Source organism: Gorilla gorilla, chromosome 16 (genome assembly GCF_029281585.2).
Source record: "Gorilla gorilla gorilla isolate KB3781 chromosome 16, NHGRI_mGorGor1-v2.1_pri, whole genome shotgun sequence".
NCBI lineage: Eukaryota > Metazoa > Chordata > Mammalia > Primates > Hominidae > Gorilla > Gorilla gorilla.
Window position 1 is genome coordinate 98,498,655 of NC_073240.2, and position 27,805 is coordinate 98,526,459.

A 27,805-nucleotide genomic window follows, 5' to 3' on the forward strand; every position below is an offset into this window, starting at 1 on the left:
GGCGTCTGCTGTACCACATTCATCCCCCTCAGAGTTCATAACCAAGTTGCAATTTTTTACTTATTTTATTTCATGTCGACATATTACTGAAATCTAAGCTCTGTTAATATTTATATATATGTTGAATGAATAAAGAGGATACAATAATAATTATTTGTACTAATTATAATACAGGCTAAACTATTATACAAAGACACTCAAATATGGGCTGACTTACATGGGATAGTTTATTTTCCTCTCTCTAAATAGTACTTATGTCAGCAGTCCATAGCTGGAGATGTGGCTGCTCCTCTCCAAGAGGTCCGTCTTCTCTCCCTGTCACCTCCCCACAGGGTCATCTTGGTGGTTGTGACTAAAGCCTGGGTGCCCACTCTCCAGCCTGTGGGAAGTGGGAAAGAAGTCCTGGGAAGCAGCTGCATCTTCAAGGAGGTGGTCCAAAGTCACACTCATCACTTGCCAACCCCTCTAGTTCCTCCAAACTTGATCACATGGCCATTTCTAGCTGCAAAAGACGCTTTAGTTGGGTAGCTATGTGTTCAGTTAAAGCCCAGCATTCTCTAATTCAAAGGAAAAAGGGAAAATGAACATCATGTTTCCGTTAGCAACAACTGCTATAAGCCCTTGTCGCTATACGTGGTCTGTTCTATTTCCCAAGAAGTTCCCATCGTTAACCAACTTCAGCAATTTCTTATATACAACACGGTTGCAGCACAGCATGTGTCTGCACATATACACACATGCATGCACACACTCATCAATATATACAAATGTTTTTTGTTGTTTCCTTCTCTTTGCTGTCTTTTCTTCCATACGAATTATTGCCCATTATACAGACTATTATGTATCTCACTTTTTTCACTATATAAGTCTTGGAATTATTTTCATATCTTACCACCTTTTTTGTTTTTTAACCAGTATATTATGTATCATATGTTTGATAATTCATGGGTCTCTCATTGATGGATATACAGATTGCTTCCATTTGCTGTTGTTGATTTTGCTGTTACCAATTTGGCCACAATGACTATCCCAGCACAGTGAGAATAGGGGTTATGAGGATGGGCTCTGAAGTCAGACTGTCTTTGTTTCATATCTGCTTCTAACACTTCCCAGCATTTTAACTGTGAGAAAGTTATGTAAATTCTCTGTGATCCCATTTCTGAAAACGGGCAAAACTATAGTTATTTTTAATTTTTAATTTTTTTTAAAGACAGTATCTCACTCTGTTGCCCAGGCTGAAGTGCAGTGACATGATCATAGCTCACTGCAGCCTTAAACTCCTGATCTCAACTGATCCTCCCACTTCAGCTTCCCATGTAGCTAGGACTAGAGGCACACACTATCTTATCTCTTTATGTTATAAAGATTAAATAAACTTGTACGCTTAATAATACCTACATATCGAAAACCTTCATAAACATTAGCTATAATTGCTAGTTTGTATTTTAATTTTTTATTTTGAAATAATTTTAGACTGACACTGAAGCTTCAAAAATAGTATACAGAAATTCCAAGTACCCTTCACTCAGCTTCCTTCAGTGATAACATCTCACAAAAGAGAATAACTATCAAAACCAAAAATTGACTAAATAATTTTGACAGTTTTCCTGCCATTTTCTTGGTGAACACTTCCATGAAATTTTCTCAAATGTGTAGATTTGTGTAACCACCACTAAAATTAGGGTATGGAACTGTTATAATATCATCCCTCAAAACTTCCCTCACACTACAATTTTATATCACACATTTCACACAACTCTATTGACAACAATGGTTGTGTTTTCCATCATCACAATTTGGCCATTTACAGAAAGTTTTTAAAATGGAGTAATACAGTGTATGATCTTTTGAGAATGGCTTGTTTCACTAGGCATAATGTCATTGAGATTTATCCAATGTATTGCGCATTTCGATTGTTTGTTCCTTTTGATTGCTGAATAATATTCCATTGAATAGATGTGCCACAGTTTATTTATTCATCCAGTGTATTAGTTACCTGTGGCTGCTATAAGAAATTAGCACAAATTTTATGATTTAAAACTGCAGAAATGCCTTCTCTCACAGTTCTAGCTGCCAGCAGTCCAAAATCAGTACCAGTGGGCAGAAGTCAAGGTGTTGGCCGAGATATGGTGCCGTGATCCTTCTGGATATTCTGGTGGAGAATCTATCTCTTGCTTCTTCCCACTTCTGGAGGCTGCTGGCATTTGTTAACTTGTGGATACATCAATCCAATTTCTGCCTTTGACTTCACATCACCCTCTCCTCTTATGTCTGTCTGTCCAATCTACCTCTAGCTCCTCGTTATCATGAAGTGTGATCTCCTTTAAGATCCACCTGGGTAATCCAGGATAATCTTCCAGCTCAAGATTCTTAATTTAATCACATGTACACACAGACCCTTTTTTTCCACATAAGGTGACATTTACAGATTCCAGAGTTTAGTATCTAATATCCTCTGGGGTCATTATTCAGCCAACTCTGCCTTGGGGAGGATATTTCGGTTGTTTCCAGTTTGGGTTTATTACAAAATAAAGCTGCTAAGAATATTGATGTGCGGATTCTTGTGTGAACGTAAGTTTTCATTTCTCCAGTGAATACCCAGGCAATTGCTGGGCCATATGGGAAGTGTACATTTAATTTTATAAGAAAACTACTAAGCAGTTTTCCACAGTGGCTATGCCATTTAACCTTCCCACTTGGCAATGTATGAGTGATGCATTTTCTCTGCCTTCTCTCCAGCGTGTGGTACAATGTTACCAGTATGTTATTCTAGCCAGTCTAATATTTGAGCAGTAGTATCTCCTCATGGCTTTACTTTGCACTTCCCTAATGACTAATAATATTGAGATCTAGTCATGTAATTAATTGCCATCCTTTTATCTTCCATGAAATATCTTTTTAAATCTTTTGCCTGATTTCTAATTTGATTGTTTTCTTACTACTGAGTTCAGAGAGTTGCTTATTCTGGAAATAAGTCATTTGCTGGTTATTGCAAATATTATCTCCCAATATGTGGCTTATCTTCTTGTTCTGTTAAGAATGACTTTTACATAACAAAAGTGCTTAATTTTGATGCAGTCCCATTTAATGATTTTTTATGTTTAAGGATTCTGGTTTTGGTGTCATGCCCAAGAATCTGTCACTAGCCCCTTTGTGGTAGATTTTCTGTAATGTTTTCTTCTAAAAGTCGTGTTTTATATTTAAACTTAGATCTATGGTACATTTTGAATTAATCATTGTAGAGAATATGAAGTCTAGGTTGAGGCTAACATTTTCACCAATTGATATCCATGTTCTCTAACAACACATGTTGAAAAAACTATCCTTTTTACATTAAATTGTTTTTGCAACTTTGTATAAAATCAGAAGGTTGTAATTATATGGGGTCTATTTTTAGCTCTCTATTCTTTTCCCTTGATCTATGTGTCTCTCCTTCCTAATGCCACTGTCTCTCTTGATTGCTGTAGATATACAGAATGTTTTAAATATAGGTAGTCTTTTTTCAATTTTTTTGTATCTATTTTACTTCCTTTGTCTTATGTGTATGTTTTAGATTCAGCTTCACAGTACAGAAAAAACTCATGCTGAAATGTAGATACGAATTGTGTTAAATCAACAGACAAATTTAGGGTGAATTGACATTTTACTACATGGAGTCTTCAAAATCATGACTACAGTATGTCAATTTATTTAGTTATCCTTTGTTTCATTTCATTAGCATTTGTAGTTTTCAGCATACAGTGGCTGTAAATAATTTGACAGATATACATAGATGGATTTTATTATTTTTGGAGCTACTGTAAAATGTATGTTTTTTATTTTTGTGTTTTTATGTTCATTGGTAATATACAGAAATAAAACTGATTTTTGTATGTTGATGTCATATCCTGTGACCTTGCTGAACTTACTAGTTCTAGGAGTTATTTTTTCGTTAGATTCCTTATGACTTTCTATATAGAAAAAAATAATGTCTTCTTCAAGTAAAGACAGTTTGATCTCTTCCAATTTAATCTGCATGGGCCTGCCTGTCTTTCCTTGCCTTATTGCCCTTGCTTGGGTTCTCAGTACAATGTTGAATAGGAGTGGTGAGGATGAACATCTTTGCTCTGTTTCTGATGTCTGGGGGAATGCACTCAATTTTTCACTGTCAAGTGAAATATTAACTATTGGTTTTCAAGATCCTCTTTATGAAGTTGAAGAAGTTCTCTATTCATACTATGTGAGACTTTTTGTCATGTATGGTTGTTAGTTCAGTCTTTTGTCTGCATCAATTGAGATGAGTATGATTTTTCTTCTTTAAACTCTTCGTAGGGTTGTATACTTGATTGATTTTTCAGATAATAAACCAGCCTTGCATTCCTGAAATAAACAACTCTTGACACTGTGCACAACACAAAAAAACTCTTGGTTGTCATGTGTTATTCTTTTTATGTGTTGTTGGATTTAATTTGCTTAGATTTTGTTGAAAATTTTGTATCTACATTCACGTGGGATATTGGTTTATGATTTCCTTTTTGATTTTTTTCTTCTTTTAAAAACCTTTATTTTAAATTCAGGGGTACAAGTGCAGGTTTGTTACATAGGTAAACTTGTGTCCTGGAGGTGTGTTGTACAGATTATTTCATCACTCAGGTATTAAGCCTAGTACGGATTAGTTATTTTTCCTGATCCTTTCCCTTCTCTCACCCTCCACCCTCCAAAAGGCCCAAGTATGTATTGTTCTCTTCTACGTATTTATGTGTTCTCATATTTTAGCTCTTATCTATAAGTGAGAACATGAAGTATTTGGTTTTCTGTTCCTTTATTAGTTTGTTAAGGATAATGGCCTCCAGCTCCATCCATGTCCCTGCAAAGGACATGAACTCATTATTTTTTTATGGCTGCATAGTACCAACAATCGTATGAAAAAAGTTCAGCATAACTGATCATTAGAGAAATGCAAATCAAAACCACAGTGAAATACCATCTAACACCAGTCAGAATGGCTACTATTAAAAAGTCAAAAAACAACAGATGTTGGTGGATTGTGGAGGAAAAGGAATGCTTTTACACTGTGGGTGGGACTATAAATTAGTTCAGCCATTGTGGAAGACAATGTGGCAATTCCTCAAAGACCTAAGGACAGAAATATCATCCAACCCAGCAATCCCATTACTGGGTATATATACAAAGGAATATAAATCATTCTATATAAAGACACATATTTTTTACTTTTCTTTCTTTCTTTCTTGTACTGTCTTTTTCTGGCTTAAGTATCAAGGTAATGCTGGCCCTATAAAATGAGTTGAGATTTATATTCTATTATTCTTTGACAATATTGTGTAGAATTAATGTTTTCTCTCCTTTAAATATTTGGTGACATTTACAAGTGAAATCATCTGGGCCAGAAGATTTCTTATTTGGAAGGTTGTTGATAAATTCAATTACTTTATTAGTCATAGGAGTATTTCATGTTGGTTGAATTATAATAATTTATGGTTTTTCAGGAATCTATCCATGTCATAGAAGTTTTCTCATTCATATGCATGGAATTGTTACCATATTCTCTTACCCTGTTAATGTCTTAGGTTCTGTGATGATATCCGATGTTTCCTTCCAGATATTTGTCATGTGTATTCCTTCTCTTTTTCTTAGTCATACTTGCCAGAAATTAATTATTTTACTGATATTTTGAGTTATCAGCTTTTTGTTTAATTTATTTTCTCTATTATTTTTCTGTTTTGAATTTTATTGATTTCTAATACAATCTAATTTTTTAATTCTATTTGCTTGACATGTATTTCTACCTTTTTTTAGTTTCTTGAAGTGGAAGCTCCTATTATTGGTTTTAGACTTTTCTTCGGTTCTAACATAAACAGTTTATTCTATCAATTTCCCTCACAGCCCTGCTTTCACTGCAGCCCATGGATTTTAATATGTAAATCTTTTAATTTTTGTCACACATCTATATAATATATATATATATGTATATAATATGGCTTAGTGTTAATTGCAAAAATAATACTTAGAGATCACTGAATCCTTTCTCCATTTTCACCTAATGGTAAAATTTACAAAATATTTATCTTGTACAATATCAATACAGAAAATTATAGCAGTACGACATTGTCAATTATATTACAGACTTTATTCTAATTTCATAAATATTTACTGCATTCACTTGGGTGTTGGTGTGTGTAGTTCTATGTAATTTGATTCCATTTAAATATTTAATATTATATATTTTCTAATTTTACTGCAGTTTCTCTTTTGCCTGTGAGTTATTGTTACAGGTGTTGTTCAGTTATGAAATGAATGGAGATTATCTCATTTACTTTGTTACAATTGTTTTCTGGTTTATTCTATTATGGTCAGAGAAAATACTTTGCTACTTGGTATAAGTTTAGTTCTTTTTAGTATTACTTTTGATGGGCCTCATATGGGTTATCTTGATAAATATTTCATATAAAATTAAAAATACCTTGTATTTATCTGTTGTTAGATGCAGTGTTCTAAAAATACAGGTAGATTTTACTGAACGATAGTGCTATTCAGTTTCTCTGTATCCTTACTAATTTTCTGTCTAGTGGACTTGTCTATTATTTCCTTCAGTTATGTTACTTCTTGCTTCATGTACATGGCAACACTCCTGATTATATATTAAGGACTATTATGTCTGCATGATGAATTGACCATTTTATCTTTAAGTAATAATGTTCTTTGTTCCTAGTTTTCTTAGATATAAAGTGTATTCTTCCTGATATTAATATTGTAATTCCAGGTTTTTTTAAATTATCATTATACTTTAAGTTCTGGGGTACAGGTGCAGAACATGCAGGTTTGTTACATAGGTATACATGTGCCATGATGGTTTGCTGCACCCATGAACCCGTCATCTACATTAGGTATTTCTCCGAATGCTATCCCTCCCCTACCCGCCCCCCACCCCCTGATAGGCCCCAGTGTGTAATGTTCCCCCTCTCTGTGTCCATGTGTTCTCATTGTTCAGCTCCCACTTATGAGTGAGAACATGCGGTGTTTGGTTTTCTGTTCTTGCGTTAGTTTGCTGAGAATGATGGTTTCCAGCTTCATCCATGTGCCTGCAAAGGACATGAACTCATCCTTTTAAATGAGTGCATAGTATTTCGTGGTGTATATGTGTCACATTTTGTTTATCCACTCTATCAATGATGGGCATTTGTGTTGGTTCCAAGTCTTTGCTATTGTGAATAGTGCTGCAATAAACATACGTGTGCATGTGTTCTTGTAATAGAATGATTTATGATGCTTTGGGTATGTACCCAGTAATGGGATTGCTGGGTCAAATGGTATTTCTGGTTCTAGATCCTTGAGGAATCTCCACACTGTCTTCCACAATGGTTGAACTAATTTATACTCCCACCAACAGTGTAAAAGTGTTCCTATTTCTCCATATCCTCTCCAGCATCTGTTGTTTCCTGACTTTTTGATGATCACATTCTAACTGGCATGAGATGGTATATCATTGTGGTTTTGATTTGCATTTCTCTAATGACTAGTGATAATGAGCTTTTTTTCCATATGTTTGTTGGCTGCGTAAGTATCTTCCTTTGAGAAGTGTCTGTTCATATCCTTTGCCCACTTTTTGATGGGGTTGTGTGTTTTTTTCTTGAAATTTGTTTAAGTTATTTGTAGATTCTGGATACTAGCTCCTTGCCAGATGGGCAGATTGCAAAAATTTTCTCCCATTCTGTAGGTTGCCTATTCACTCTGATGATAGCTTCTTTTGCTGTGCAGAAACTCTTTAGTTTAATTAGATCCCATTTGTCAATTTTCGCTTTTGTTGCCATTGCTTTTTGTGTTTTAGTCATGAAGTCTTTGCCTATGCCTATGTCCTGATGAGTATTGCCAAGGTTTTCTTCCAGGGTTTTTATGGCTTTAGGTCTTACATTTAAGTCTTTAATCCATTTTGAGTTAATTTTTGCAGAAGGTGTAAGGAAGAGGTTCAGTTTCAGTTTTCTGCATATGGCTAGCCAGTTTTCCCAACAAACACCATTTGTTAAATAGGGAATCCTTTCCCCATTGCTTCTTTTTGTCAGGTTTGTCAAAGATCAGGTGGTTGTAGATGTGTGGTGTTATTTCTGAGGTCTCTGTTTTGTTCAATTGGTCTATATATTTATTTTGGTACCAGTACCATGCTGCTTTGGTTACTGTAGCCTTGTAGTATTTTTTGAAGACAGGTACCGTGATGCCTTCCGCTTTGTTCTTTTTGCTTAGGATTGTCTTGGCTTTGTGGGCTCTTTTTTGGTTCCATATGGAATTTAAAGTAGTTTGTTCTAATTCTGTGAAGAAAGTCAATGATAGCTTGATGAGGATAGCATTGCATCTATAAATTACTTGGGGCAGTATGGCCATTTTGATGATATTGATTCTTCCTATCCATAAGCATGGAATGTTTTCCCATTTGTTTGTGTCCTCTCTTATTTCCTTGAGCAGTGGTTTGTAGTTCTCCTTGAAGAGGTGCTGCACGTCCCTTGTAAGCTGTATTCCTAGGTATTTTATTCTCTTTGTAGCAATTGCGAATGGGAGTCCACTCATGATTTGGCTCTCTGTTTGTCTATCATTGGTGTATAGAAATGCATGTGATTTTTGCACATTGATTTTGTATCCTGAGACTTTGCTGAAATTGCTTATCAGCTTAAGGAGTTTTGGACTGAGACGATGGGGTTTTCTAAATATACAATCATGTCATCTGCAAACAGAGACAATTTGACTTCCTGTTTTCTTATTTGAATACCCTTTATTTCTTTCCCTTGCTTGATTGCCCTGGCCAGAACTTCCAATACTATATTGAATAGGTGTGATGAGAGATGGCACCCTTGTCTTGTGCAAGTTTTCAAAGGGAATGTTTCCAGTTTTTGCCCATCAGTATAATTAGAGTCTGTATGGTATATCTTTCTTCATCCTTTTACATTTAAAATTTTGTTTACATTGGAAGTAAGTTTCTTATAGATTGCATATAGTTGGATCATTTTTTGGGTAACAAGTTTGACAGTCTTTATCTTTTAATTGTTGTGACATGATCATTTACATTTAATGTAATTACAGATATGCTAGAATTTAAATCTGTTATGATATTATTTGTTTTTTATTTGTTTACCTCTGTTTTTCTTTTCTCTTTTTTCTTTCCTGACTACCTCTGGGTTGCTTGAACATATTTTAGTATTCTGTTTTGATTTTTCTGTACTTTGCTTTGTGTCTATATGCTGTAGGATTACAAAATCCATACTTAAAATGTCTGTCTGTTTTTAGAAACGTTTCATCCCTTCATGTGTAATATTGAAAGCTTTAGTTTCTTTTCCCCACATCCCTTTACAATATAAACATCTTAAATGTTACTTTTATATACATTTTATAAAACCACCAATATTATGGCTTTTTGCTTTCAACCTTTAAACAAAATTTAAAACACTAAAGAAGAGATGAATAATCTGTATTTTTTAGTTAGTCATATTTATTATATATACTCCTTTGTATATATTAGGAAAGATCAGTGGAAAGTGTATGGGCATGTGTTTCCTTAATCGTTCTTAATATATACATTGATCTTTTTTCCACTGCTTTTTCTTGATTACTGATGTTCCAAATTTTCCTTTATTATTTTTTTCTGCCAGAAAAATTTGGTTTAATTTATTCTCTCAGAGAAAGTCTGCTGCTGACAAATACTTTTAATTTACCTCATATTTTTTTAAATCTGTGAACATATTTATTTTACTCAAATTTCTAAAGGATAATTTTAGAGGTTTAAAATTTTGTATCAACTGTCCTGTTTTTATTAAACTTGAAAAAATTTTGTGCCACTTTTTTCTGGTCTGAGTCCTGATGAGTAATCTGCCTTGTTTGAATTGTTGTTTCCTACAGGTAAGGTGTTATTTTTCTCTAGCTGTTTTTAAGTATTTTCCTTATTTTAGGTTTATGAAATTTGGTTATAATGTGTCTGGCCATACACTTTCTTAGGCTTATCCTGTTTAGGATTCACTTGGCTACTTGAATCTGTAAGTTTTTGTTTTTCATCACATTTTGGAAGTTATTATTGCTTCTAATATTCTTCATCTGTATGCTTCCCTCTCTTTCTTGGATTCTGTTGACATAAATGTTAGATCTTTGTTAGTTCCTCACTGAGACTGTGTCTTTGTTAATTTTCTGTATATTTTCTGATGTTTTAAAATAGACTTTGTTTTCTAGTTTTTAAAAATAAATTTTATCATGTCTATTTGAGGTCTACAACATGATGTTATGAAATATAAACAGATAATAAAATGGTTACTATAGTGAAATAGATGAACATATCTATTATCTCACATAAATTTTGCAACAAGAGCAGCTAAAATCTACTTATTTAAGAAAAATCCCAAATACAGTACAATTTTATTGACTTTAGTCTTTATAGATTTTATTTTTAGACCCATTTCAGGTTTACAAACTGAGGAGAAAGTACAGAGGGTTTCCATATATCTTCTCTCACACATGCACAATCTCTCCCACTATCAACATCCTGCACCTAAGTGGTACATTGATTATAATCTATGAACCTATTTTTTACATGTTATTATCACCCAAGGTCTATAGTTTATATTCGGGTTCACTCTTGGACGTGTATATTCTATGTTTTTTTTTTTTTGACAAAGGTATATTGACTTGTATCCACCATTATAGTATCATGTAGAATAGTCCCAGTGCCCTAAAAACTCTGTGTTTGTGCTAGACATATCATAGAATCATATTTTCAATCCTCAAACCTCTTGAGATTGGGTATGGCCATGTGACTTGATTTGGCCAGAGGAATGTAAGCAAAAATGAAATGTGTCATTTGTGGGCAAAACTTAAACAGCTGGTGGTTTCCTGCCCTCTCTTTCTGCCCTGGCTATTGGCTGGGTTCTGAGTAGTAGATGCTATATCAACCTGTTTCCTGATAAGGATGGCATGAACAAACACCTTAACCTACACATAAACATGTGATGTACTTGTGCTGTGTGTAAGAAATAACCCTAGTTGTTTGAGGCCACTGTGGTTTTTAATTTATGGATTACTATGATATAACTTTAACCAATTCTGAGTGATACAAAGAGTTTGTGCATGTGAGCATATGTTCTCAGGGTTTCTGTGACATAAAAGTGCTCAAAAATTAACTCTATGAGGGCTAATATTAATACTAGGCACCTAAGGGAATAGAATTTTAAAAGCATATATCACTTTTCCTTGTGTAGTATTTTTACTCCTGGTGACAGAATCTCATTCTCTCTTCAAAACATATGCTCTTCCTTTCCACTGTGGGCCTGCTGATAATGAAGATAAAAGTGCTCATGCATGCATCCTAATCAGAGTAGTAGGCATTTAAACTGGACTGAGTCGATCATAGAAAATTATCTTACCTGGCAGAGACACATGTGTGGGTAAGCATCTTACCCAAGCTAGGCCAATTAGACTCTTGCAGAAACGTGAACCTTGTGCAGTGTTCAGGAGGTGGCTAACACCAAGCCAGAGCCCTGGCAGCTCTCTTCAATTTCTGTATTGAGATTACTCTTGTTGGCTTCTCTCCTATTCTCCCTAAGTCATATTTGCTTACCTTTAATTTTGTAACTAGTCAGTGCCCTTTAAAAATGTTTCATTTCTCTATCTGCTTAAAATAATCAGCATTAGTTTCTGTTGCTTATTTATAAAGACCCACATTTCATAGAAGTAGACAATGATTGTATTTTATTGATTAGTTTAAAGATTAGTCCTTGGAATTACCCATCTCTTCTAATTAATTTCTACATGTATGAATACCAAATTTTCCTGGTACTTTCCCTTTGTTTACTTTATTATATTTTCTCACCCTTTGAAGCAAATGCTTATTAATAATACTTTGTTTTGCTTGTCTAGAATTGCACACTTTAATGATTATGAAATTTCTTCTGAGTACTTTTGTATTTGCCATATACTTGTATATTTTAGTGTTTATATTATATTTCTTTCTGAATATTCTTTAATTTTGAATTTTATTTCCAATTTATCAAAAACTTGAGAATTTAATATTTTTTATTTGTGTAAATTTAATAGGTAGAAGTCCAGTTTTGTAACATGGATATATTGCATGGCAGTGAAGTCTGGGCTTTAAGTGTAATCATCACCTGAATGTAGGCCCTACCCGTTAAGTAACTTCTCCCTTTTGCCCCAATGTCCTGACACCCTTTCAAGTCTTCAGTGTCTGTTATTTCACACTCTATGTCCATGTGTACACTTTATTTACTTTCTAATTATAAATGATAACACGCAGCATTTGACTTTGTTTCTGAGTTGTTTCACTTAAGTTTATGCCCCCCGATTCCATCCATGTTGTGGCAAAATATATGATTTCATTCTTTTTTATGCCTGAATAGTATTCCATTGTGTATATATACCATAGTTTCCTTATCCATTCAACTGTTGGTGGACACTTTGATTGATTCCAAATCTTTACTATTGTGAATAGTACTGTGATGAACATGAGAATACAAATGTCTTTTGATATAATTATTTCTTTTTCCTTTGGGAAGATACCCAGTAGTGGTATTTTATTGCTGGATGGAATGGTAGCTCTATTGTAGTTATTTGAGTAATCTCCATACTGTCTTTGATAGAGGTTGTGCTAACTCAGATTCCCACCAACAATATATAAGTGTTTCATTTTCTCTGCATCCTTGCCAACACCTGTTGATTTTTACTTTTTAATAACAGCCTTTCTGACTGGTGTAGGATGGTATCTGACTGTGGTTTTAATTTGCACTTCTCTGGTGATTATGTTGAGCACTTTTTCATATGCTTTTTGGCCATTCACGTTTTCTTTTGAAAAATATCTATTCATGTTTTTTGCTTACATATTAGTGAGGCTATTTGAGGGTTTTTTGTTGTTGTTGTTGTTGAGTTGTTTGAGATCCTTGTAAGTTCGTAATATCAGTCCCCTGTCAGATCATAGTTTGCAAATATTTTCTCCCATTCTGCAATTGGTTTACTTCCTTTTCCAGTTTTGTTTTTGTTTTCATTTTTGTTTTATTGTGATCTGAATATTGACTTATACCATTTTTACCTTTTATAATTTATTGAAGTTATCTGCAGTGTAATTAATATATTAGTAAAATCAGATGATATTTTATTCCATGGACATTTTAGAAGAAGGTGTATTGTAGTTTTAGGTTATGAATGGTATCCATTTTATTTGTCTCATAAATGATTCTTTAATTCCCTATGGCTATAATCTTTTGTGTGCTTGCACTAAGTCCAACATGGACAGAGGCAGATTAGTTCTTTTTCTACTAAGATTTTTATTATTTATTGTTGTATGCCTTTGGATTATAAATATTTGGTGATTTTTTTAATGCAGAAAAAAATGTATGCATACATGTCCTAACTTCAGTGTGAATTGTATATTTTGTGTTATAAAGTTCTCTTGCATGTCACGATTTATGAATGTGGTTCTATTCTGTGAAGGGCAAAGCTGCTCAGTGACCGATGACAAGAAATTTTAGGTCATTCTCCTCAGTCAGGAATTTATAGTAGAAATTACTGATAAAATAAAATTTGTAACAGTATTAGGTAAAAAACAGAATAAATAGAATAATCATAATGTTTGTTCCTTATAACAAAATAAATTCTAGGAGAGATGAATAAATCTTAATAAGTAATTTAGAAAACATTATATAATTCTAAAACGAAGAAAGACTTTCTAATTATGATGTGAAACCCAGAAACTCTTAACAGGGAAGATTGTCAAATGTGCATATATTATAGGTCAATTATGAATCCTAAAAAATAAGAAGATTTTCATGTTAAAAAATCACAAATAAAGTTCAATTACATAGGCCAAAATGTATGAATATAACTACAAGAGAAGGAAAAATAATCTATGAATGTTTCCTGTCAAGATATATGAAAGGACAAATAACCCAAAAGAAAAATGGCCAAGAGTCTAAATAGATATTTCACAACAGAAAAAAAATACAAATAGCCAAAAACATGTAAGAAGAATGTACAACATAATTAGTAATAATGCAAATGCTAAAAAATAGCAGCATGTAATATTTTCTATAATGATTCCTATAATAATTTCACACTATAATGGGTGAAGTGTTAGGTAATTGATACTTTTACTAACGATGGGTGTGTCAGTACATTTCTATTTCAAGCAACCAAATTTTAAAATATGTATACCCTTCTCCACCTAGAAATTAATCTTGATTTTAAAAAAATCAGAAGATTTGTTTACATATTTATAATGAAAAAATCTTGGAGGCTATCTGAAGGGCTTAACAATAAAAGAATATGTCAAATCAATATAATGAAATGTTAGGCAAATGATTTAGACATGAGATTAATGTATATATTCATGGTATCAAAAATTGTCCCAGATATATTGCTTAAAGATGAAAGATATATAGAATATTATGCAAATTGTAAGTTAATTGTTTTTGAAATAAGGTGTGTATGCAGTGCAGGAAAACATTTCAAATGGTTGTCTGTAAAGCATTAATAATAGTTCCTCCTGGGATGGGCCTATGACTAAAAATAAAATAAATTGCAGGAATGTATGGTTAAGAATGATGAATTAAAGGTGTTTTTAATCCCGCACTCTTCTCTGAAGCCAACTGGAAAAAATAAAAGCATAGTGGAATTACTCATGGTAAATGAAACTAGAAAGGAGTTCCCATAAGCCATGGAGTAAAAGAAATAGCTGCCAAATATAGTGAGGTCAGGATCAAAACAAAGGAAGACACAGCCATTTTTACATGATTAAATAAATAAATAAATAAATGGGGATAAAGAGACAAATCTCTAGTGCGGTAAATTCCAAATAAATTCTGTAGCTATTGGCCCCTCAGGTATGTATGTGGTAGGTATCTTCCTATCCCTTAATTGTGGGCTCCACATCCAACATTTTTTCCAAAGAATACACATCAAAAGAGAGAAAGAAGTAATTTCCCCTACAGAAACTTGGAAAACCTCAGCCATGTGACCAAGGTCAACACCAACTATTATTATAAGTCATGTTGATAGCATGGATCTTTTATATGGTATGATAAAAATGTCACCTTACCTCTTTAGTCTTCCTCCCCAAAAGCATATAACTCCACTCTAACCATGAAAAAGTTATCAGAGAAGCCCACACTGATGGGCATTCTATAAAATGCTTGACCAGTACTTCTCAAAGTAGTTAATGTCATCCAAAACAAGGAATGTCTGAGAAATGATCACAACCCAGGGAAAACTGAGAAGGGGCATGACGCCAACATGTGATGCGGTACCTAATGCAGTTTCCTAATGATCTTTTTCCAGGATAGGTTCCTGGGGTAGAAAAAGGTCATTAGGAAAAAAATATTTATAATCTGAATAAAATATGAACTTTAGTTAATATATTAATATTAGTCTATTAGTTCAACAGGAGGAACTCGTGTCGGGTATATGGAAGCTCTCTGTAGTATCTATCACATCTTTCATATATTAGATATATATTTGATACTTACAAAATATCACTAAATGAAAAAAATAGACTTTTTTTCTGTCGTTCAAAGAGAAAACATGGAAACAATTGGCATAAGCTTGTAGGAGGCACATTTTAGTTCTATAAAATTTATATTTTTTAATAATCTGAGCTGCGTGCAGGGGTAATGCAGCAGTGGAGGTAATCAAATTATAGTTGGGGAAACATTTGTTAGAGATTTGGAGAAGTAGATTAAAGCATCTGATAAGGTTTAAACTGTACAATAATAAAGATAACACCCATTGAACAATATAATGTTCTTCGCACGATACAATCCTCACAACACACCACTTTAGAGACAGGAAACTGAGACCCATGAGTGCCCAGACAGTACCCAGCCCATACAGAAACCATCTCTGTCCCAAGCCAAAGCCCATGGCCTTTCCACTCAGATGACTGCCTTCTGAGGTAGGTCTTCAAGATGTGTCTAAGAGAAAAGGTTGATTCAAGAAGAAAGAATTTCACTGAAAGAAAAAAATGGCAAAGTGGCAAACCGAAGAGCTAGGAAAAATGCTTAGAACCAGAACAGAAACTAGGAGAGTTATTAATTGTGGACTCCAGGTTATATGTGAAACAGAAAATAAAATAAAATTCATGTGAAGATACTTAATCCCCTTTAAATTATTTTATTTTTTCCTCCACTATGAAATATCATCAGTTGACAGGAGATACAGATATTTAATCAAGTAAAACACTAAAACGTTGGCTTTCAATCCATTCTTTCATACGATGGACACAACCAGGTGTGTTTATTGAATGCTGCAGGATACTCTAGATCTAGCAATGAGCAGAAGCAAGGTTCACATTGGAGGCATTCTGTGCTATGATAAAACATATTTATCATGAGGGAGAAAAGGAATGTATTGTGGTCAACCAATTGTGTGGAAAAGAATATACGTAATAGACTTCATAGGATTTTGCAGTGTATATGTGTAGTTATTTGAGAAAATTGCCTGGGGCTTGTTTTCGTTCACACTTATCTTCATCTCTTCTACCACCATGCTTTCCTCCAAGTAATCAGTAAGCAGAAATGAAATAGTTGGAATCAGCAGCATTCCGAGTTAAAGATGTGAGCATTTTATGTGTAAAGGGTCAGTTGTATTAAAAATCTTGAAATCTGTTCTGGGTGACTGTGGGCTATTGATCTCCCCATTGTGGAATGCATCCTAGTTGAAGGTTAGCCAGAGATCTTCACAATAGTGTTTCTGCAGGCAAAGCCGCCTGCCTCTGTTCGCGAGGAAACTGTTTAATTCATAAAGCTTTGATGCTTAAACTGTTTCTGACCTTCTGTGAGCACTTCAAAGGGGAAAATTAGCTGCCTGGAAAAATATAATGACCTAAATCCAGCAATTTGGGACACACATGTTTTAGTCTGTTGAACTCATGTTGACTATTTATACTGTGTTTCTTTTCGGAACAGATTGCCTTGCAGGCCTATAATTGGATAAAGGTGCTAATTTGGAGAGTTTGAAAATGACTAGGTATCGATTTCTCATTTAAGTGCCATTCCTATTAGAATCTTAGCTCAGAAGCAAGATGTAAGAATCTGTGCTTAAAGTTTCTTTCTCTCTATTTACGCTTTATTATTTGCATTTCTTAAAGTAAAATTATATTCATGATAAATATATAAAGAAGCAGCAATACATTTTTTCTTTTCGATTCTTAACTTGATTTTTTAAAAGAAATTTTGTGTTCACAGAAAAATTGAGCAGAAAGTATAAAGTTTCCATATGCCCCTTGTCTCTACACATGACAACCCTCTTCATTATTGACATCCCTTACCACAGTGGTACATTTATTACAATTGATGAACTTACATTGACATATCACTACCACTCAGAGCCCATAGTATATATTAGGGTTTACTCTGGATGTTGTACATTCTGTGGGTTTGGACAACCTTATAATGACATATATCCATTGCGATATCATACAGAATGATTTTACTGCCCTAAACATCCTCCAGTTTCCGCCTGTTTTCTCCTTTTGATCAATCCATGAGAACTGACAATCGTATTACTGTCCCTGTAATTTTGCCTTTTCTAGAATATCATAGAGTGGTTGGAATCATACAGTATTGGATTATTTCACTTAGTGATATACATTTAAGATTCATTTATATCTTTTCATTGCTTGATAGGCAATTTCTTTTTAGAGCTCAATCTACTGTCAGATGTACCACAGTTTATCCATTCACCTACTAAAGAACATCTTGTTTCTTCCAAGTTTTGGCAACTATAGATAAAGCTGTGTGCCGGTTTTTGTGTGAGCATGAGTTTTCAACTCATTTGAGTAAATACCAAAGAGCACAACTGCTGGATCATAAGGTAAGAGTATGTTTAGTTTGGTTAAAAAAAAATTGTCTTTCAAAGTAGTGATATCATTTTGAATTCTTACCAGAAATAACTGTGTGTTCCTCACCAGCATTTGGTACCTTCAGTATTTTGTAATTCTGTGAAGAATGTTGTTGGTATTGTGATAGGATACACTGAATCTGTAGATCACTTTGGGTAGTATGGGTAGTATGTACATTTTAACAATACTAACTCTACCAACCCATGAACATGGGATATCTTTCAATGCACTTGTGTTCTTTTCAATTTCCTTTATCAGTGTTTTAGAGTTTTCAGTGGAGAGATTTTTCACCTTCTTGGTCACATTTATTTTTAGGTATCTTATTTTATTTTATTTTATTATTATTACACTTTAAGTTTTAGGGTACATGTGCACAATGTGCAGGTTAGTTACATATGTATACATGTGCCATGCTGGTGTGCTGCACCCATTAACTCGTCATTTAGCATTAGGTATATCTCCTAATGCTATCCCTCCCCCCTCCCCCCACCCCACAACAGTCCCCAGAGTGTGATGTTCCTCTTCCTGTGTCCATGTGTTCTCATTGTTCAATTGCCACCTATGCGGTGCATGGTTTTTTGTCCTTGCGATAGTTTACTGAGAATGATGATTTCCGATTTCATCTGTGTCCCTACAAAGGACATGAACTCATCATTTTTTATGGCTGCATAGTATTCCATGGTGTATCTGTGCCACATTTTCTTAATCCAGTCTATCATTGATGGACATTTGGGTTGGTTCCAAGTCTTTGCTATTGTGAATAACGCTGCAATAAACATATGTGTGCATGTGTCTTTATAGCAGCATGATTTATAATCCTTTGGGTATATACCCAATAATGGGATGGCTGGGTCAAATGGTATTTCTAGTTCTAGATCCCTGAGGAATCGCCACACTGACTTCCACAATGGTTGAACTAGTTTACAGTCCCACCAACAGTGTAAAAGTGTTCCTATTTCTCCACATCCTCTCCAGCACCTGTTGATTCCTGACTTTTTAATGATCGCCATTCTAACTGGTGTGAGATGGTATCTCATTGTGCTTTTGATTTGCATTTCTCTGATGGCCAGTGATGGTGAGCATTTTCTCATGTGTTTTTTGGCTGCATAAATGTCTTCTTTTGAGAAGTGTCTGTTCATGTCCTTCGCCCACTTTTTGATGTGGTTGTTTTTTTCTTGTAAATTTGTTTGAGTTCATTGTAGATTCTGGATATTAGCCCTCTGTCAGATGAGTAGGTTGTGAAAATTTTCTCCCATTTTGTAGGTTGCGTGTTCACTCTGATGGTAGTTTCTTTTGCTGTGCAGAAACTCTTTAGTTTACTTAGATCCCATTTGTCGATTTTGGCTTTTATTGCCATTGCTTTTGGTGTTTTAGCCATGAAGTCCTTGCCCATGCCTATGTCTTGAATGGTAATGCCTAGATTTTCTTCTAGGGTTTTTATGGTTTTAGGTCTAACGTTTAAGTCTTTAATCCATCTTGAATTAATTTTTGTATAAGGTGTAAGGAAGGGATCCAGTTTCAGCTTTCTACATATCCTAGCCAGTTTTCCCAGCACCATTTATTAAATAGGGAATGCTTTCCCCATTGCTTGTTTTTGTCAGGTTTGTCAAAGATCAGATAGTTGTAGATATGTGGCGTTATTTCTGAGGGCTCTGTTCTGTTCCATTGGTCTATATCTCTGTTTTGGTACCAGAACCATGCTGTTTTGGTTACTGTAGCCTTGTAGTATAGTTTGAAGTCAGGTAGCGTGATGCCTCCAGCTTTGTTCTTTTGGCTTAGGATTGACTTGGTGATGCGGGCTCTTTTTTGCTTCCATATGAACTTTAAAGTAGTTTCTTCCAATTCTGTGAAGAAAGTCATTGGTAGCTTGATGGGGATGGCATTGAACCTATAAATTACCTTGGGCAGTGTGGCCATTTTCACGATATTAATGCTTCCTACCCATAGCATGGAATGTTCTTCCATTTGTTTGTATCCTCTTTTATTTCATTGAGCAGTGGTTTGTAGTTATCCTTGAAGAGGTCCTTCACGTCCCTTGTAAGTTGGATTCCTAGGTATTTTATTCTCTTTGAAGCAATTGTGAATGGGATTTCAGTCATGATTTGGCTCTCTGTTTGTCTGTTATTGGTGTATAAGAATGCTTGTGATTTTTGTACATTGATTTTGTATCCTGAGACTTTGCTGAAGTTGCTTATCACCTTAAGGAGATTTTGGGCTGAGACAGTGGGGTTTTCTAGATAGACAAGCATGTCATCTGCAAACAGGGACAATTTGACTTCCTCTTTTCCTAATTGAATACCCTTTATTTCCTTCTCCTGCCCAACTGACCTGGCCAGAACTTCCAACACTATGTTGAATAGGAGTGGTGAGAGAGGGCATCCCTGTCTTGTGACAGTTTTCAAAGGGAATGCTCCCAGTTTTTACCCACTCAGTATGATATTGGCTGTGGGTTTGTCATAGATAGCTCTTATTACTTTGAGATATGTCCCATCAATACCTAATTTATTGAGAGTTTTTAGCATGAAGGGTTGTTGAATTTTGTCAAAGGCCTTTTCTGCATCTATTGAGATAATCATGTGGTTTTTGTCTTTGGTTCTGTTTATGTGATGGATTACATTTATTGATTTGCATATATTGAACCAGCCTTGCATCCCAGGGATGAAGCCCACTTGATCATGGTGGATAAGCTTTTTGATGTGCTGCTGGATTCGGTTTGCCGTATTTTATTGAGGATTTTTGCATCAATGTTCATCAAGGATATTGGTCTAAAATTCTCTTTTTTGGTTGTGTCTCTGCCCAGCTTTGGTATCAGGATGATGCTGGCCTCATCAAATGAGTTAGGGAGGATTCCTTCTTTTTCTATGGATTGGAATAGTTTCAGAAGGAATGGTACTAGTTCCTCCTTGTACCTCTAGTAGAATTCGGCTGTGAATCCATCTGGTCCTGGACTCTTTTTGGTTGGTAAGCTATTGATTATTGCCACAATTTCAGAGCCTGTTATTGGTCTATTCAGAGATTTAACTTCTTCCTGGTTTAGTCTTGGGAGGGTGTATGTGTTAGCTGGTTATTTTGCTCGTTAGTTGATGCAGTTTCTTCCTAGCCTCGATGGTCTTTACAATTTGGCATGATTTTGCAGTGGTTGGTACCGGTTGTTCCTTTCCATGTTTAGTGCTTCCTTCAGGAGCTCTTTTAGGGCAGGCCTGGTGGTGACAAAATCTCTCAGCATTTGCTTGTCTGTAAAGTATTTTATTTCTCCTTCACTTATGAAGCTTAGTTTGGCTGGATATGAAATTCTGGGTTGAAAATTCTTTTCTTTAAGAATGTTGAATATTGGCCCCCACTCTCTTCTGGCTTGTAGAGTTTCTGACAAGAGATCCTCTGTTAGTCTGATGGGCTTCCCTTTGTGGGTAACCCGACCTTTCTCTCTGGCTGCCCTTAACATTTTTTCCTTCATTTCAACTTTGGTGAATCTGACAATTATGTTTCTTGGAGTTGCTCTTCTCAAGGAGTATCTTTGTGGCATTCTCTGTATTTCCTGAATCTGAATGTTGCCCTGCCTTGCTAGATGGGGGAAATTCTCCTGCATAATATCCTGCAGAGTGTTTTCCAACTTGGTTCCATTCTCCCCATCACTTTCAGGTACACCAATCAGATGTAGATTTGGTCTTTTCACATAGTCCCATATTTCTTGGAGGCTTTGTTCATTTCTTCTTATTCTTTTTTCTCTAAACTTCCCTTCTCACTTCATTTCATTCATTTCATCTTCCATCACTGATACCGTTTCTTCCAGTTGATGGCATCAGCTCCTGAGGCTTCTGCATTCTTCACATAGTTCTCGAGCCTTGGCTTTCAGCTCCATCAGCTCCTTTAAGCACTTCTCTGTATTGGTTATTCTAGTTATACACTCGTCTAAATTTTTTTCAAAGTTTTTAACTTTTTTGCCTTTGGTTTGAATTTCCTCCTGTAGCTCAGAGTAGTTTGATCATCTGAAGCCTTCTTCTCTCAACTCATCAAAGTCATTCCCCGTCCAGCTTTGTTCCGTTGCTAGTGAGGAACTACGTTCCTTTGGAGGAGGAGAGGCGCCCTGCTTTTTAGGGTTTCCAGTTTTTCTGCTCTGTTTTTTCCCCATCTTTGTGGTTTTATCTACTTTTGGTCTTTGATGATGGTGATGTACATATGGGTTTTTGGTGTGGATGTCCTGTTTGTTAGTTTTCCTTCTAACAGACAGGACACTCAGCTGCAGGTCTGTTGGCGTTTGCTAGAGGTTCACTCCAGACCCTGTTTGCCTGGGTACCAGCAGCGGTGTCTGCAGTACAGTGGATTTTTCTGAACTGCGAATGTTGCTGTCTGATCATTCCTCTGGAAGTTTTGTCTCAGAGGAGTACGGGGCCCTGTGAGGTGACAGTTTGCCCCTACTGGGGGATGCCTCCCAGTTAGGCTGCTGGGGGGTCAGGGGTCAGGGACCCACTTGAGGAGGCAGTCTGCCAGTTCTCAGATCTCCAGCTGCGTGCCGGGAGAACCACTGCTCTCTTCAAAGCTGTCAGACAGGGACAGTTAAGTCTGCAGAGGTTATTGCTGTCTTTTTGTTTGTCTGTGCCCTGCCCCCAGAGGTGGAGCCTACAGAGGCAGGCAGGCCTCCTTGAGCTATGGTGGGCTCCACCCAGTTCAAGCTTCCCGGCTGCTTAAGTAATCAAGCCTGGGCAATGGCGGGCGCCCCTCCCCCAACCTCGCTGCCGTCTTGCAGTTTGATCTCAGACTGCTGTGCTAGCAATCAGCGAGACTCCGTGGGCGTAGGACCCTCCGAGCCAGGTGCGGGTTATAATCTACTGGTGCGCCGTTTTTTAAGCCCGTGGAAAAGCACAGTATTAGGGTGGGAGTGACCCGATTTTCCAGGTGCGTCCATCACCCCTTTCTTTGACTAGGAAAGGGAACTCCCTGACCCCTTGCGCTTCCCGAGTGAGGCAATGCCTCGCCCCGCTTCGGCTCGCGCATATGGTGTGCTACACCCGCTGTCCTGCGCCCTCTGTCTGGCACTCCCTAGTGAAATGAACCCGGTACCTCAGATGGAAATGCAGAAATCACCTGTCTTCTGCGTCGCTCATGCTGGGAGCTGTAGACCGGAGCTGTTCCTATTCGGCCATCTTGGCTGTAATCCCAGGTATCTTATTTTTTTGTTGTTGTTGTAGCTACTGCTAATGGGATTGTTTTCCTGATTTATTTTTCAGATAGTTTACTATTAGCATATAGAAATACTACTGATTTGTGTGTGTTGATTTCATATCCTGCAGCTTTATTGAATTTATTAGTTTTTTCATGGAGTAATTAGAAATTAATTTCTTTTGCTTGCTGAATTGCTCTGGGTAAGACTTCCACTACAATATTGTGTAGAAGTGGTGAAAGTGGGCATCCTTCTCTAGTTCCAGACCTTATAGAAAAAGCTTTCAACTTTTCTCTGTCCAGTATAATGTTAGCTGTGAATTTGTTATATACGGCCTTTATTGTGGTGAGATACATTCCTTCTATACCTAATTTGTTGAGGGTTTTTCATGAATGTTGTTGAATTTTGTCAAATGCTTTTTCTGCATCTATAAAAATTATCATATGGTTTTTATCCTTAATTCCATTAATGTCATGCAAATGATTTTTGATTTGTGTATGTTGAGCCATCCTTGCATCCGTGGGGTGAATCCCACTTTGTCATAGTGAATGATTTATTAAAATGTGCTGTTGAATTTAGTTTGCTAGTATTTTGTAGAGGATTTCTGCATCTATGTTAATCAGGGATATTGACCTGTAGTGTTGTTGCTGTTGTGTCCTTGTCTAGGTATCACAGTAGTGCTTGCTTCTAAGATGAGTTTGGAAGAATTTTCTCCTCTTTATTTTTCTGGAGTAGTTTGAGAAGAATTTTTATTAGTTGTTCTCAAAATGTTTGATGGAATTCAGCAGGGAAGCCATCAGGCCCTCAGCTTTTCTTTAATGGAAGACTTTTTATTACTGATTCAATCTAATTACTCATTAATAGTCTGGTCATGTTTCCTAATTATTTTCATGATTCAATATTAATAGGTTGTGTATGTCCAGGGATTTATTCATTTTGTCCAGGTTTTACAATTTGTTAGCATATTGGTGTTCATAATATTTTTGTATTAGTCTTCGTATTTCTGTGGTATATTATTATGTTTCCTTTTGTGTTTGTGATTTCGTTTAGTTTTCCCTTTTTTATAGTTACTTTGGCTAAAGGATTTATAGTTCTAGATTTTATTTTTTAAAAAAACAAATCTTTGTTATGTTGATCTTTTCTATTAGTTTAGTCTTTATTTCATTTATTTCTGCTCTGATCTTTATTATTATGTTTTCCTTCTCTTAATTTTGGGATTACTTTGTTCTTGTTTTATAGTTCTTTGAAGTGAAACTTTAGGTTCATTTTTTGAGATCTTTTTCTTTTTTGATGCGGGCATTTATTGCTATAAAGTTTTCTCTGAGTCCTGAGTATGCTGGGTCCCACAGGTTTTGGTGTGTTGTGTTTTTATTTTTAATTATCTCTAGAAATTTTTAAATTTTACTTTTAATTGCTTTATTGAACTAATGGGTGTTCAGAAACATGATGTTGAATTTCCATATATTTGCATATTTTCTAAAGCCTTTCCTGTTATTTATTTCTAGTTTCATACAATAGTGGTCAGAAAGAACACTTGATATGATTTTGATTTTTAAAAATGTGTTAAGACTTGTTTTGTGGACTGTTACATGGTCTATCCTGGGGAGAGTTGCATGTGTACATCAAGGAAGAATGTGTATTCTGCTGCTGTTGGATGGACATTCTGTATATATCTCATAGTTCTATTTTGTCTCTAGTGCAATTCAATTCCACTGTTCCTTTATTAATTTTCTCTCTTGTTGATGGGTACATTGTTGAGGATGAGGTACTGATCTCACCTATTATTATTGTATTTCTATCTATTTCTCTCTTCATGTCCATTAAGATTTATTTTTTATTTATTTAGATTTATTTAGGAGCTTTGATCTTGGGTGTGTATATAGTTACAATTGTTATGTCTTCTTAATGAATTGAGCCCTTTATAATTAAATAATGACCTTCTTTGTTTCCTGTAACAGGTTTTCACTTGATGTATATTTTATCTGTTAAAAGTATAACAACTCTTGCTTTATTTTGGTTACTATTTGCATGAAGTATCTTCTTCTATCCCTTTATTTTCAGCCTATGTGTGTCCTTAGGGCTAAAGTGCATCTCTCGTAGGAAGCACATAATTGGATATTGTCCGTTTTAAACCCATTCGGTCACTCTATTTCTTTTGACTGGATAATTTAATTCATTTATTTTCAGTAATTATTGATACATAAGGACTTACTACTGCCATTTTGTTAATTGTTTTCTGGTTGTTTTGTAAATCCTTTATTTCATCCTCCCTCTCTTGTTGTTTATCTTTTTCACTTGTTGTTTTTTTATTACTGAGTTTTGATTCCTTCTTTCCTTGAATACAGTTTTTTGCTTTGGTGTTACCATAAGGTTTGCATAAAATACCTTATAGTTTTAATAGACTATTTTATGCTGCTAACAACTTAACTTCATTTGTATACAAAAACTCTAGACTTTTACCCTCCTCGTTGTAATTTATTTTTTTGATGTCCCAATATATACCTTTTTATATTATGGTTTCCTTAACAACTTAATGTAGCCATCATTATTTTTTACTGTTTTGACTTTTAACCTTCATACTAGAGAAAAATGTGAACGAAAGCACCATAACAGTATTGGGATATTTGAAATTTGACTATATATTTATCTTGACTTGTAAGTTTTATACTTTTATATCTTTTTATGTTAGTAATTATCATCTTTTTGTTTTGACTTAAATAATTTCTTTAAGCATTTTGTGTAATACGAGTATAGTGGTGACAAATTTTCTTTTGCTTGTCTGAGAAAGACTTTATTTCTCCTACATTTCTGAAGAACAGCTTTGTATTTCTATTTGTTTTCTTGTACAGCAGTTGTTGTTGTTGTTTCCTTTGCCTGTTTGAAAATATTATCCCATTATCTCCTAGACTGCAGGGGTTTCTGTTACAAAATTTACTGATAGTCTAACAGAAATTCCCTTATATATGATCTGATACTTTTCACTTGCTGCTTTAAAAATTTTCTTTTTATCTTTGGCTTTTGACAGCTTAACAATAATGTGCCTTGGTGATGATCTCTTTTTTTGGTTGAATATGTTTGGGGACTTCTGTACTTCGTGTGTTTGGATGTCCATTTCACTTTCAAGCCTTGGGAAGTTTTCAGGAATTATTTTATTAAATCAGCTGTTTTTATCTTCGTGTCTAAGTCTTTTGAAATTTCCCTAATGCAAAAGGTTGATTGTTTAATGGTGTCCTATAAGTCTTGCAGTTGTCTTTGCTCTTTTTCATTCTTTTTTTCTTTTTTTTTCTCAACTGGGTAATTTCTTTTGTTGTTGGTATCTTAGTTTATTCAATTCAATAAACATTTCTTGAATATATAATGTACTTTGATAAGTCCTGCAGTTACCAAGATGAAGGATGGGATAATTTCAAAAGACCTATCTTCAAGTTCAGAGATTCTTTCTTCTGTTTAATCTAGTCTGCTGTTGAAGCTCATTATTGCATTTTTATTTCAATCATTAAATTTTGCATCTCCAAGTGTTTTGTTTCCTTCTGATAATATCTCTTTGTTAAATTTATCATTCAGATCATGAATTTTTTTCCTGATGTTCTTGAATTGTGCATTTGTATTTTCTTGTATCTCACTGAGTTATCTTAAGTTCATTATTCTGAATTCCTTTTCAGGCAATTTGTAAACTTCCTTTTCTTGTGGAGAATCATTGTGTTCGTTTGATAGTGTCATAATCTCTTGCTTTTTCATAGTTGTCCTGTCCCTGCAATGATTTATGTACATCTCATGAAAAAAATTACTTCTTCCAAACTTTACCAAGTAGCTTTTGTACAGAAGGACTTTAACCTGCAGTTGGGTCTTCATGCACCAGTGGGGAAAAGTATGGTGGCTCTCGTTCCAAGTAGATACAGGAGAATAGCTTCTATGCAGCATCTTCAGCTGTGATCAGTGTCAGTGATGACTGTGAATGCCTCTGTGGCCTAGGCTTTATGAGTCTGTGGCAGCAGCAGCATAGGTTTTTAGGGTCCTAGATGGCAAAGATGTTTGAGGTCTTCTTATTCTCAATTTCCCTGCCTATAAGGAGACTTAGCCAAAGGCATCCCTCCGGTGTTGGGTCTGACACTGCCATAAGCAGCTGTAGTAGCTCTGGGTTTTAGAGTACAGGTGCTAGAGTGGCATGGAGCCAGGGACCAAGGCTCAGAATCTTGTGAACCAATTGTGGCACCTGAGTCTTGGAGTTCAGGTTAACTCTATGAGTAACGAGTGGATGTAGATTGCCCACAGAACTTGGGTATCTGTGACTCTGAGGCACCCTTAGCAGCTTGGGCCTAGAAACCCAGGTAGTAGCTGTGACTGTAATCATGAGAGGCAGGGGAACAGGTTATAGCATTGGCCAAGCTTTGGAGAAAAAGGAATGTTCTGGAGGTTTGGGCCCAGGGGGCAGGGTACAGTTATAATTTGGCAACCAGAGCCAATAGGGCACAGTGGCAACTCAGTCTCTGGCAATGAGGCATCATGTCATGGTGACTCTGAACCCTGGGACGACAGAATACATCAATATCCCAGACTCTGTGAGGCCAGGTGGAGTGGCAACACTGAATGGGGGAATATAGCTGTCTCTTGTGACCTAGAGGGTAAGGAGCAGCACAGTGATTACTCCAGTCTCTATAAAGGAGGTATCACAGCAGTTCAGACACTAGGGAGTTAGTCCAGTTCTAGAAAAACAGAGCACTAAGGTCATTTGGTCTGTATGGCAGAGTGTCTCAACTCAGCCGATGCTGTTTCCCTAG

General features: G+C 35.5%; 1 long non-coding RNA gene across 1 annotated transcript in view; it reads right to left on the bottom strand.

Annotated features, from left to right (window-relative positions):
- Positions 1-204: 204 nt before the first annotated feature.
- Positions 205-27,805, bottom strand: part of LOC134757288 (uncharacterized) — a 45,836-nt gene continuing 18,235 nt past the window's right edge. The window contains exon 4 of the long non-coding RNA XR_010131088.1: positions 205-557. This is a non-coding gene — a long non-coding RNA (uncharacterized lncRNA). The remainder of the gene's footprint in view (positions 558-27,805) is intronic.